This window comes from Mytilus californianus, unplaced genomic scaffold, assembly GCF_021869535.1.
Source record: "Mytilus californianus isolate M0D057914Y unplaced genomic scaffold, xbMytCali1.0.p SCAF_7, whole genome shotgun sequence".
In the NCBI taxonomy this organism is placed as follows: domain Eukaryota; kingdom Metazoa; phylum Mollusca; class Bivalvia; order Mytilida; family Mytilidae; genus Mytilus; species Mytilus californianus.
Genome location: NW_026262723.1, coordinates 70,848,265 through 70,862,250, shown reverse-complemented (window position 1 = coordinate 70,862,250; position 13,986 = coordinate 70,848,265). Strand labels below are relative to the sequence as shown.

Here is a 13,986-nt window from a genome sequence, read left to right as displayed (position 1 = left end):
CACAAACATTCACTTTGGTTACTTTTTGTCACCAAACACATATATTGACGCTGGTTACCTCGGGTCATTTCAACTAATAGGCCGGAGAACACAGTTATTTCGAAGTGCATTTCTTTAAGACATTAAATGGAAATTAAAAAAATCCCACCTGCGCTTTCTCAATAATATTTTTACAGTGTGGTGTACTACAGTGTACATCGAGTAGACATAGCATTTTGAAAGTTTTTATGGTTGCACACCTTAGTATTCACGAGGGTTGGATGCTTGTAGATTGATTCAGTGTTAATCTTTTATTTTGTTACATCATAAATAACTTTTAAAACATGGTATTTTGTCTGCTGTTAGGCATTATTGTTCATGGAATCTTTTGTTTATTTATTTTATTGAATTATGTACAATATGTATTTGCTACAACACTAAATGAATTAGAAATAAATTTACAAATAAAGTGACCACAATCTGAAATGAGACATGAGTTCAAAATCTTGAGATGTACCAACTGTCCATTCACAAAAAAACTGTCAGAAAACTTCTAAGAGCACTTATTTATTTTAAAGGACGATTATTTCCAAAACAGATAAAAAAAATAAGACAAGATAAACAAATAAATCTCATTGCAGAAACAAGGAGTTCAGTCCTAAAGGAGTTTTTGGTTTCCAGGCGATAATTTGTGTTAAAGTTTATGAAACTCTCTGAAATTGTACTTTTTTCCTGAAAAGAAATTAATCTATAAGTTTCTAAAAAAAACTATGTTTGATTTTATCAAAAACTGAATAATTTCGGCTATATGATATGCTGAATCTCATTGTGTATTTAGATTTTGGATTTTGGATCCTGTTTTGAAATTAGTACATATTAAGGTTTGAAGGGTCTAAAATTAAACTTTGTTTGATTACATCGAAGATCAAATGTTTATGCATTTTGTTTGTATACTGAATCTAATCTTGTTGTTGATTTGGGGTATCAGACCATACTTTGAGAATTAAATTTCTCATTTTTGTCGAGGCGGCTACGATGGAGGCGGCATTAGCTAACTTCTTAAAAGCTTTATATTTTAGAACGTGGAAGAGCCGGATGCTTCATACTTTCTATACAGAAGCCTTATGTTACGAAGTTTCCGTCTGTCACATGCCCATTGTCCTTGACTTAATGTTCGTGGTTCAGTGACTACTTGAACAAAAAGTTGTATTTTTAGCCCACCTGGCACAAAGGGCAAAGTGAGCTATTCTCATCACTTGGCGTCTGTCGTCCGTCGTCGTCGCCGTTAACTTTTTACATTTTAAACTTCTTCTAGAGAACCACTGAATGGAATGAAACCAAACATGGCATGAATGATCCATATGAGGTGCTGACCAAGTTTTGTTACTTTGTAGCCGATCCATCATCCCAGATGGTCGCCATAGGACATAGGACCCTATTAGATATACATACAAATGTCTTCTTTTAGAGAACCACTGAATGGAATGAAACAAAACATAGCATGAATGTTCCATATGAGGTGCTGACCAAGTGTTGTTACTTTGGAGCTGATCCATCATCCAAGATGGCCGCCAGCGGGGGACTTATTTTAACATAGGACCCTATGAGAAATACATACAAATGTCTTCTTATAGAGAACCACTGAATGGAATGAAACCAAACAGCATGAATGTTACTTATGAGATGCTGATCAAGTGTTGTTACTTTGTAGCCGATCCATCATCCAAGATGGCCGCCAGCGGGGCACTTATTTTAACATAGGACCCTATGGCAAATACATGCAAATGTCTTCTTATAGAGAACCACTGAATGAAATGAATCTAAACATAGCATGAATGTTCCTTATGTAGTGCTGACTAAGTGTTGTTACTTTGTAGCCGATCCATCATCCAAGATGGCCGCCAGCGGGGGACTTAGATTAACATAGGACCCTATGGCAAATACATTCAAATGTCTTCTTTTAAAAAAAACACTGAATGGAATGAAACCAAACATAGCATGAATGTTCCTTATGAAGTACTGACCAAGTGTTCTTACTTTGTAGCCGATCCATCATCCAAGATGGTCGCCAGTGGGGGACTTAGTTTAACATAGGACCCCACGGGAAATACATACAAATGTCTTCTTTAAGAGAACCACTGAATGGAATGAATTTTACTTAAAGCTGTTGACGTATTAGAAAAAATTGGAGACCTACAAGAGGGAAGCAGACTTACTCATGGTTTTATGAAACCAGTTTTAAATTTTGTTGTTAAACAGTTGGCAAAACACATAGATTAATTTTTATCATTAAACTAACAGCAATTTTATCCTCTTTTTCTATCATAGAAATTACAATAAAACTTTTCGACAGGCTGTGTCTACTTGACGTTAACATTAATTGGTATCGGGTTCGTTCGCCCTGATACATGTTCGCCTGAGTCCTTTCGCCTGTAGAGTCTGTTCTAATAGTTGTAGGACACATAATATACCGTAGATACCCTGGAAGATGTATCATAGGTGTAAGACATATTATATACCGTAGATGCCCTTGTAGATTTATCATAGTTGTATTACACATTATATACCGTATATACCCTGGTAGATTTATCTTAGTTGTAGAACACATTATAATATACTGTAGATACCCTGGTAGATGTATCATAGGTGCAGGACACATTATATACCGTAGATGCCCTGGTAGATTTATCATAGTTGTAGGACACATTAAATACTGTAGATACCCTGGTAAATGTATCATAGTTGTAAGACACATTATATACCGTAGATACCCTGGTAGATGTATCGTAGGTGTAGGACACATTATATACTGTAGGTACCCTGGTAAATGTATCATAGTTGTAAGACACATTATATACCGTAGATACCCTGGTAGATGTATCGTAGGTGTAGGACACATTATATACTGTAGGTACCCTGGTAGTTGTATCATAGTTGTAGGACACATTATATATTGTAGGCACCTTGGTAAATGTTTTATAGGTGTAGGACACATTATATATTGTAGGCACCTTGGTAAATGTTTCATATGTGTAGGATACATTATATACTGTATGTACCCTGGTAGATGCGTTTCATAGTTGAAGGACACATTATATACCATAGGTATCCTGGTAGATTTATCATAGGTGTAGAACACATTATAAACTGTATGTATCCTGGTAAATGTATCATAGATGTAGGACACATTATATACCATAGGTATCCTGGTAGATTTATCATAGGTGTAGGACACATTATATACTGTAGGTATCCTGGTAGATTTATCATAGATCTAGGACACATAATATACCGTAGATACCCTGGTAGATGTATCATAGGTGTAGGACACATTATATACTGTATGTACCCTGGTAGATGTATCATAGGTGAAGGACACATTATATACTGTACGTATCCTGGTAGATGCACCATAGTTGTAAGAAACATTAAAATATACTGTAGGTATCCTGGCAGATGTATCATAGGTGTAGGACACATTATATACTGTATGTATCCTGGTAGATGTTTCATAGATGTAGGACACATTATATACTGTTTGTATCCTGGTAGATGTATCATACATGTAGGACATATTATATACTGTATGTATCCGGGTAGATTTATCATAGTTGTAGGACACATTATATACCGTATATACCCGGGTAGATTTATCTTAGTTGTAGGACACATTATATACCGTATATACCCTGGTAGATTTATCTTAGTTGTATGACACATTATAATATACTGTAGATACCCTGGTAGATGTATCATAGGTGCAGGACACATTATATACTGTAGGTATCCTGGTAGATATATCAGATGTAGGACACATTATATACTGTAGGTATCCTGGTAGATATATCAGATGTAGGACACATTATATACTGTAGGTATCCTGGTAGATGTATCATAGATGTAGGACACATTATATACTGTTTGTATCCTGGTAGATGTATCATACATGTAGGACACATTATATACTGTATGTATCCTGGTAGATTTATCATAGTTGTAGGACACATTATATACCGTATATACCCTGGTAGATTTATCTTAGTTGTATGACACATTATAATATACTGTAGATACCCTGGTAGATGTATCATAGGTGCAGGACACATTATATACTGTAGGTATCCTGGTAGATATATCAGATGTAGGACACATTATGTACTGTAGGTATCCTGGTAGATGTATCATAGGTGTAGGACACATTATATACTGTAGGTATCCTGGTAGATGTATCATAGATGTAGGACACTTTATACACCTGTATTTTTAGGGCCCTATTTAGCTTGCTGTTTCGGTGTGAGCCAAGGCTCCGTGTTGAAGATCGTACCTTTACCTATAATGGTTAACTTTTATAAATTGTGACTTGGATGGAGAGTTGTCTTAATGGCACGCATACCACATCTTCCTATATCTATTGAGCAAACACTAATACAAACAAACAAAGCAAGCAAGCAAACAAACCAAACCTTCAACTTGCTAGCATTAAGATAACAGCTGTAAGTGGCGGCACATTCCTTTTGTTTGATTTTGCGTTCTTAATGTCCGATTTTCATTCAATTCAATAAATTCGTTGTGACTGAATCCTTAAGCTGTTCTTAAACCTTTTATACTTTATCCTTTAGGTACTAGACAATATGATGTATCAGAAATATCGGCTTAACTTGGAATAAATCGCCATAGTAGTTGGTCAATCTCAAAAACGACGTACTGAAGCGCCTTTAAAACATTGGAGGGACTAGGCCAATCCTTCATCATGTCGGCTAGTCCAGAATGTATATAAGCTTGTCCTTACCAAACATGCAAACTTTTTTTTTTATATTATCATAATGCATTCAAGTGAAGTAGGAGAAAGAGAATAAAATTATTTTCTCTTTTTCATCTAAAATTCGTTCTTTTCACTCTCAATGGTGCAGTGGAATCGTTCTATTTGTTTAATGAGGTCAAAGGACCCCGTTGAAACCTGAGGTAGATGAGTTGAAATTCATTGTATTTAATTTACAATTTTTCAACGGGAACAGACCTGTATGGCATTAGCTACAGTGCATTATCTATACATAAAACTATTTGACACACATCGGTGTTATTTTTATGGATGACATTTGCAATTAGAGAGAGAAAACAAGAAGCTTGATAAATAGTCAGTTCATTTCCCTAAAATAAGCTGTTTTTGTTGTTTAAACATTTGTTTATATAAATGACTGTTAACTGCTGGCTTAAAAAAAAGCTGTTTGTTGAAGAGAACTTCAAGGCCGACAACCCAATATAATAAACTTTTAGTTTGCACAAGTTCCAAAATAAGTTTTCGTTTTGTTTGGACCCCCCCTCCCCCCCCCCCTTAAACGAACGAGCTATATTCTTATCCATTTATCCTTTTATCCTTCTGAATTAAAAAATATTTCGTGAATATCTGGTTAAATTTGACTTTCTCCCCGCGATGTATTGTATGATAAGACCCTATAGCGAAAATTGAAAAAAACCCATAAGTAATGCGATACAGTGCATAGGCGGAGCCAGGCCCCCCCTTTCGAGGGGAAAATTTTGTTGGTTAAATAGGGAATCACTGAACAATGACTGGAGCGCCCCCTTCAGGTCAGTCAATGCCCCCCCTTTATGAAAAGTTCTGGATCCGCCACTGCAGTGGAAGATAATTTGAAGTTATGGTCGATTATTTTTTAGCCGGACGATCCGAAAAGTCAAAAATGTATTTCACAGTAAGATAGATAGACACTATATATATATGGTCTCACAAACAGTCCTATCACATCTCATTATTTTTACATTACCACTTGAAGACAGTTTTAACCTCATAATACACTTGGTTGAAATTTATGCATATACTGATTTTCTCATCTCATTAAAGAATTATATATCGTTTGGAGGTTGATTCAAGCCCATGTTACTATAATAACAATATTTATTCAAAATCAAATTAGTATACTTTATAGTGGATACGTTTACAAAATAAATACAGAATGGAAACTTTTGTCAGGATCATAAAAAAACCTAGGTAAAAAAATTGTCAAAATATGTGCAATTTTGGTACCCTCGCGTTATTTGACGTTGTGTTTCTAGTTCCGTTAGAATTTGTGTTTCCAATTTGTTTTGGACCGAGTTATTAGGCAATAAGAGTCAAAATCTTGGGTCCTTGACAAGGTTTAAATTTTAACAATTTACTATGATTTAATGTATGGAACCTCACGTGATGACATTAGTTATTTTTAGACTATTGGACTATTTTAACAAGGTAATTAAATTTTTTATCGTTTAAAAAAAAAATGATATTTTGAGTTTATGTCACGTCCGCTGTGACGGATGTACAGTTTACCTGGGAATAGTCCGGCTCAGAGTGTATATACAAGGTTTTTAATGTAGGACAGAAAGTAACAGGACAAAAATTAAGTCACAGACAAAAGCCACGGAAAAAAAGTCACAGGACAAAAAGTCACAATTCATTTTTGAGATTATTTTTCTTAAAAAACCAGAAAATTCTAATTTAAAAATAATATTTTTGTTTTTTCTTGAACTATTATATATTAAGCAACTTTTTAATTTAAATTAATTTAATAATATAAACATTTATCAAATAATTGTTATGAAAACAAAATGTCAAAGTGGCTTGTTACTAAAATGGCTTCATTGCTCTAAGAAATATATCCTTTGCATGACTAAAATGTAATAAATGTTCATTTATTTATTTGATATTTTAGAATTTTCTTTTCATGCATTTAAATCAACAAAAGTTCAAAATATGAATTCAGAGTACAAATCATTATGAAAGAGTTATTAGTCATCTTGCATATATCTGCTGCAACGTTGCTATAAGTACAATGTATTTGTGGCAATATTGCTGCAAATATTAATTTATTCATGTGCAAATTAGTTTTCTTGCAAATATACAATGCTGCAATATTGAAGCAAATATTTGCAGGACTGAAATCAAAAGCTGTAATATTTGCAGCAATATTGCAAAAAAATCTTTTAGCAATTGTAGTTGAAAAAGTTAAAAATTCTTCATTTCCTCGATAGTTCTTGAATTGATACATATAACAAATGCATTTAAAAATATTATTTAAAAAATATGATTTAATAAAACAGTACACTATAAAAATCTTGTTTTGTCTCTGTTGTTGTGAATAGGTTGTCATGTTACATGATCTTACCTTTTAACAGTATATTATTTGTACACTTTATTTCAGTGTTTCATTTGAATCTGTCTTACTGTCCTAATCAAATGGAATTTGGCCGTGTTGTTTGTTTTTATTGAACTTAAGATTTTTATTGGTCCTTCAACTACCTAATTGGCACCAAAAATAGTTTTTTTGATTTTTTTTCAATGAAATATTCATTTGCGCAGATTTTTAAAAACTTTCAAACTGGGTTTCGTTTGATAGTTTTGTTCCCAGATTCAAAGAAATTCATTAAAAAATTAAGAAACTTAGGTTATTTTAATTTTGAATAAACTGACTTTTGTGACTCCGAGTTTTATTATTTTAAAAAATACAGAAAGAAACATCTCGATAGAATAGGTTTTCTTTCAGAAAATTTAAATTTAATAAAAACTTCCGTAAAAAAAATCGAATAAATCTACACAGATCAGGGTCGTCTTCAGGTCTTAGTGTCACCTTAGTCCGTACTTGATCTGTATTTTATTTTATTTACCAGTATGGCGTCGGACATCTCTCAGACTCTTCGAAGCAAAGGCAAAAAAACGACGACATGATGATTCTGACGAAGACTGGGCAGTTGATTCGAATCTAAGCACGACGAGTAATAAATCTAAGGAGTCGAAACCTATTCCTCGTGACACAAGTACTTGGAAACCGTATATATTGGATCGACTTCATCTTCGTTGGGATGATTCGACTAGGAGTCCCGAAGAATTGCTAAACATTTGTAGCTCTATCCCTCCTCTTAATGAAGAGTTAAAGGACGTAGCTAATTACATAACAGAAAAAATAAACATTGATTTCCCTTTTAAACAGTTAAAAGCAATGTCACTAGCCGATCTGGATTCTGTTGGACAGAAGTTAGTTGATATTTTACTTATATACTTTGCTCTGCTGACTTTATTCAATACTTCGTCCATTCTCGGCATTAAAATCGGGTCGAAAATTGTCTGTTTGTTTAAATCTCGATAATCGACACAAAAACGAAATGTGTTGTCTTTTTCTTAATAAGTACTATCGGAAATGCATATGGACTATCAGACGGCTCAACTATACCGGCATCTAACATATCATCAATCTCTTGTTTGACTTTATCTCTGAGTGCGTATGGTAACGGATATGAACGCTTGTATATCGGTTCATCTGTCTTTGTAACTACTCTATGTTCTATAATATTTGTTACCTTAGGTACGTCACTAAAGATGTCATCGTATTCATTCAGTAGTTCTTTTAACTGTTGGTTTTCTTCGTCTGTTAACTCTGGTGATATTTTGACGTCATCTGCACTTTCTTTTCTTTTCAACACAGGAGTAATAGCTGTAGACATCTCATTATCATCTGTACTGTCATCTGTGCTAAGACCTGAAATTAAATTTAAGCACGCAGCAATATCTGTTGGAACACTATTATCAATATTATTATCTACCCTTTCATGCCATAACTTCAACATATTCACATGAAATACTTTGTCCTTTCCTCTGACCCTAATTTTATAGTCAACAGGACTAACTTTGTCAGTTACTACAAACGGTCCTTTCCAACTTGCTATCAGTTTTGATGTATGTGTAGGTAGTAATATTAGCACCTTCTGGCCAACTTCTAACTTTCTATCTCTAGATTTTCGGTCATAGTACAATTTTTGTCTCTGTTTTGCTTTCTTTTCATTTTCATTTGCATACTCAGCCATTGTTCTCATCTTTTCTCTTGTTTCTAACAAATAACTCAATACAGAGTTTTGACATGTACTTGGCTCTTCCCATTCCTCTTTAAGTACTGCAAGAGGACCTCTAATGTGTCGACCGTATAACAATTCAAATGGTGAAAAACCAGTGCTCTCATTTGGCACCTCTCTGTATGCAAAAAATAAGTAGGGGATATATTCATCCCATGTTTGTGGCTTTAATCGTGCATATGCTTTCAGCATTTTCTTCAAAACGCCATTGAACTTTTCACGAAGTCCATTACACATTGCATGATAAGGACTAGTACGTAACTTACTTATTTGTAATAGTCTACATACCTCAACCATCAGTTCTGACATAAAGTTACTGCCTTGGTCTGTTAACAGCTCCTTTGGTATGCCAACCCTAGAAAATAAACTTATAAGAGCATTTGCAACTGTACCAGCGTCCTGTTCTTTCAAAGGAATCGCCTCTGGATATTTAGTGGCGTAATCAACGCAAACTAAAGCATAGCGGTTCTTGCTATCAGTCATAGGTAAAGGGCCAATAAAATCAAGAGCAATGCGCTGGAATGGCTCATCAATAGGTGGTATGCTTATCAATGGAGCTCTTGGTACTCTACCTTTAGATGTACCTATCTGACAATCAGGACAAGACCTGCAGTACTCTGCAATATCATTAAAAATACCTGGCCAAAAAAAGTGTTGCATGATTCTGTCTCTTGTCTTCTTGTTCCCCAGATGACCTGCTAATGGTATGTCGTGTCCCAATGAAAGAACAGTCTCTCTCAGCTGTCGTGGTAATACAATCTGATGGATAACTTCTCCGCTTGGCTTCGTATACACTCTATAAAGTAAATCTGAATAATACATAAAATACGATTCATGATTTTGATGGTCTTCACCTACATATGATCGTACCTTATTCAAGGCCTCATCTGTCTTCTGTAACTCTATAAGCTGCTTCCTGTCACAAATCTTAAATTCACTAGTAATCTCTGAAAACTCTATAGAATGAGATATAGGTGTATCGCAACTACGCTGAACTGCTGTCCTGTCTATCATCCTATCTTCTACATCTTGCTTCTTCCTTTGAGATCTAGTCTCAATTGCATGACAAGGGACAGCATCATCTGAAACAAAAATATCTTCACCTCGTGTCACATGTACTTCATCCATACTATGTGGTACTGATGTGTTCACATAGTTTCCAACTATAAGATCTGCGAACGGTGTATCTAAAATCAATGCAATAATATCCCCTGAAATATAAGGAGTAGAAACATTAATGTACACCTCTTGACACTGCTTCACCGTACTGTCTGCTAAGCAAATATCTCTAGTCTGACCTGTTAAGAAATCTGCATTAGTAAACCTGCTATGAACAAACACAGTAGAACAACCTGTATCTCTCAAAACAGAGACTTTGTCACTGTTAATCTCACCTTCAACTATATCAAGTCCATGTACTTGTACCTTGTTGCCATTGCATGAAACTCCAGGCAATTTAACAGTCACGCCACTAATATAATCATCCACTTTATGGTCCTGCTGAGCCTGTATGCACAAACCAAACTTACCTGTCTTAAACGTTTCCCCTGTTGATCGGTTTGTCCTTGCAGGACAATTTGTTGCTATATGGCCTATGTTTTTACAAATAAAACAAGTCCTAGTCTCTGTGTTTGGTTTCTTTTGGGAATTCTTACCTTGATGTTTAGACTGCTCTGTATAATCTGAATGTTGTTTGGAACTTACCTGTTCACTCTTGTGAGCTTGTTGAAACGCCTCTGCTTTATCTACCAATTCGTCGACCGTTTTTGGTTTTTGTTCCTTGATCCAAAGTTTCAGCTCTTTACTACAACTTACCATCAACTGTTCTCTAGTAACTAAATCAACAAATTTATCAAAATCAGTGCCTATCGCTTCACGCTCTTTCCAATGCCTAAGAAACCCTACCAGTCTTACTGCAAATTCCTTAAATGACTCATCAGAAAATTGACCACCACTTCTGAACTTTTCTCTGTATGCCTCGGCAGTAAGCTCATATCTAGATAAGATAGCAGTTTTAATTTTATCATAATCTCTACTGTCCTCTTCTGACAATCTAGAAAATGCCTCTAAAGCTTTCCCACAAAGTAAAGGGACTAATCTGAGGGCCCACTCTGGCTTGGGTATTTTATGTAAACCAACTAACTTCTCAAATGACCTTAAAAACATCCTGGTCGTCACCTTCCTTAAACTTGGGAAGTTTTGACTTCAAATTTGACTTGCCCTGGGGTTGCACTACCCCCTGTGTCAGCTCTTTGTCCCTAAGCTCTAACTCTTTTAATCGTACCTCTCTTTCCATCTCTACCTTTCTCATCTCTCTCTCTGCCGCTCGCTCTTCCCTCTCTGTAGCCTGCATGTTTCTTAACAGTTCCAAACATGTCTCCACCTTCTCTCCCTTCTCTAGTAAATCTGCAACCAAAGCGGGTAATCCACTTGTCATGCTGCACAATACAAATAATAATAAATCAAAGAAAATGTAAATGATAACAAAAATAATAATCACAAAATTCAAATAAAATGTTCAACAAAAATGTTCCCTCTTGTATGTTTGACAATGTTCCTAATATAACAATTGGCACAGTGACAATCCCACCGCTGCCACCATGGTAAAGAATTAAGTTCTTTGGATTGTCAAGTGGCCAATGTTATACAAAATTAAATTTAAATATAAATTTAATAAACAAAACAAAAGTAAAGTAAATTCAACATAAATGAAATAATGAAATGAATACATGCAAATGTAACTAAATAAACACACACAAAACAGAACTAAATATGATGTTATGAAATAAACAAAATGAAATTAAACAATTACAGTCCGCACACCTCCATCCACTCTGCACACTTCCCGGTAAAGGTTGAACGTTGCACGTACTGTAGAATAACTTTGGGTTGTTCCCCTTGAATTTCTTTTAATATAAAACGGACAGAAAATAACTATTTTCACACATTTTTGGTTGATTCTAAATTGATGAAAAGAACACTAGATTTTATACTTTTACTGCAATGATAACTTCAATGAGCAATGACGACTTGAAACTGCATAATACTGCACGGACTGCTCGATTCGTTTAACATATATTTATACGGACTTCTTTGTATATTTATAACAGATATTTTCACCGACTCCAGGCGTTGTAATTGATATCAGCAAACATCGAGTTGTAACCATATTACTAATAATACCCTTTGTATCTCCGACACCATATATCACCGACCAGTCGACGGTATTTACTACGTGCTGTACGCACACCAAAACCGGGCCTAAAAACCCCTGCAAAATAAATATTGAACCCCAAAATTACTTACTTTATCTATACATTTGCATGATACAGCAATTTTCCGACATTTTGGACCGCGAGTAAGAAATATCATCTCGACGGCAAAATAGACCTCAACGAACGATATAAATAAGTAAAAATGTCTTACCTGAGTGTTGTAATAATAAGCCTTGGGATATCCATGTCCTAAACTGACAATTATAATACCCAACTGCTACTTTTACCAACTCTAGACTCCGCACAAGCGTGTGCTTTATTCAATGGCCATGTGTCGACTGATTTCAAACTCACCTGTGAAATTTCAATAGGTGCCTAATCACGTGATACACATGAAAGGTCTGCTTGACTATATAGTCCGGTGTTAACGAAAATAAGCCCTAACATAAAATATAGTCCTAAGTGAAATAGATATATATAAATAAATAAATGGAGTTTGTTACAGTGTATAACAATCAAAACTTTCGACAGGCTTTGTGTACCTGGGGTACATATCAACAGTACCTCAAATACAGACCAATTCAATCTACATACTCCTCACTTTGATGAATATTGATGTGTATTACCATCAAAACTTTCAAAAGCTTCGTCTGCTTGAAGTACAAATCAACTGTACCTCAAGGGCAGACCTATTCCATGTATTTACAACCAACTTTGATGTAAAGTGATGTGTATTACCGTCAAAACGTTCAACAGGCTTTGTCTACTGGTGGTACAAATCAACTGTACCTCACGTACATACCAATTCCATCTACATACACCCCCCTTTGATGAATACTGATGTGTATTACCACCAAACTTACGACAGCTTTGTTTACTTCAGGTACACATCATCTGTACCTCAAGTGCAGACCAATTCAAATTACATACACCCAACTTTGATGAATGTTGACGTGTTTTACCATCAAAACTATCGACAGGGTTTATCTACCTAAGGTACAAATCAACTGTATCTCAAGTGAGGAAAAATGCAACTTGCATACACCCAACTCTGCTGAGTATGTTTGTGTATTACCATCAAAACTTTCGAAAGCTTTGTCTGCTTGAAGTACAAATCAACTGTACCTCAAGGGCAGACCTATTCCATGTATTTACAACCAACTTGTAATATATACTTGATGTATAGTGATGTGTATTACCATCAAAACTTTCGAAAACTTTGTCTACTTGAAGTACACATCAACTGTACCTCAGGTACAGACAAAAGCAACTTACATACACCTCACTTTGATGAACATTGATGTGTTTTACCATCAAAACATTCAACAGGCTTTGTCTACTTCAGGCACGCATCAACTGTACCTCAAGTACAGACCAATGCAACTTACATACACCTCACTTTGATGAACATTTATGTGTGTATTACCATCAAAACATTCAACAGGCTAAGTCTACTTCAGGTGCGCATCAACTGTACTTCAAGTACAGAGGAATGCAACTTATATATACACAACTCTGATGATTATTGATGTGTATTACTATCAAAACTTTGGAAAGGCTTTGTCTACCCGAGGTACACATCAACTGTACCTCAAATACAGACCAATTCAATCTGCATACACTTCACTTTGATGAATATTGATGTGTATTACCATTAAACTTTCGAAAGCTTTGTCTTCTTGAGGTACACATCAACTGTACCTCAGGTACAGACCAATTGAACTTACATACCTCTCACTTTGATGAACATTTATGTGTATTACAATCAAAACATTCAACAGGCTTTGTCTACAGGTACGCATCAACTATACCTCAAGTGCAGATCAATGCAACTTAGATACACCCAACTCTCATGAGTATTGATGAGATTCAAATCAAAACTTTTAACAGGCTAAGT

The 13,986-nt window shown here is 35.1% G+C and overlaps 1 long non-coding RNA gene across 1 annotated transcript; it reads right to left on the bottom strand.

Moving 5' to 3' along the window:
- Positions 1–11,526: 11,526 nt before the first annotated feature.
- Positions 11,527–12,587, bottom strand: LOC127710142 (uncharacterized). The gene is made up of 2 exons (XR_007986006.1): positions 12,301–12,587; positions 11,527–12,145 (listed from the first exon to the last, which is right to left on the bottom strand). It is a non-coding gene; the product is annotated as an uncharacterized LOC127710142 (long non-coding RNA).
- Positions 12,588–13,986: the final 1,399 nt, after the last annotated feature.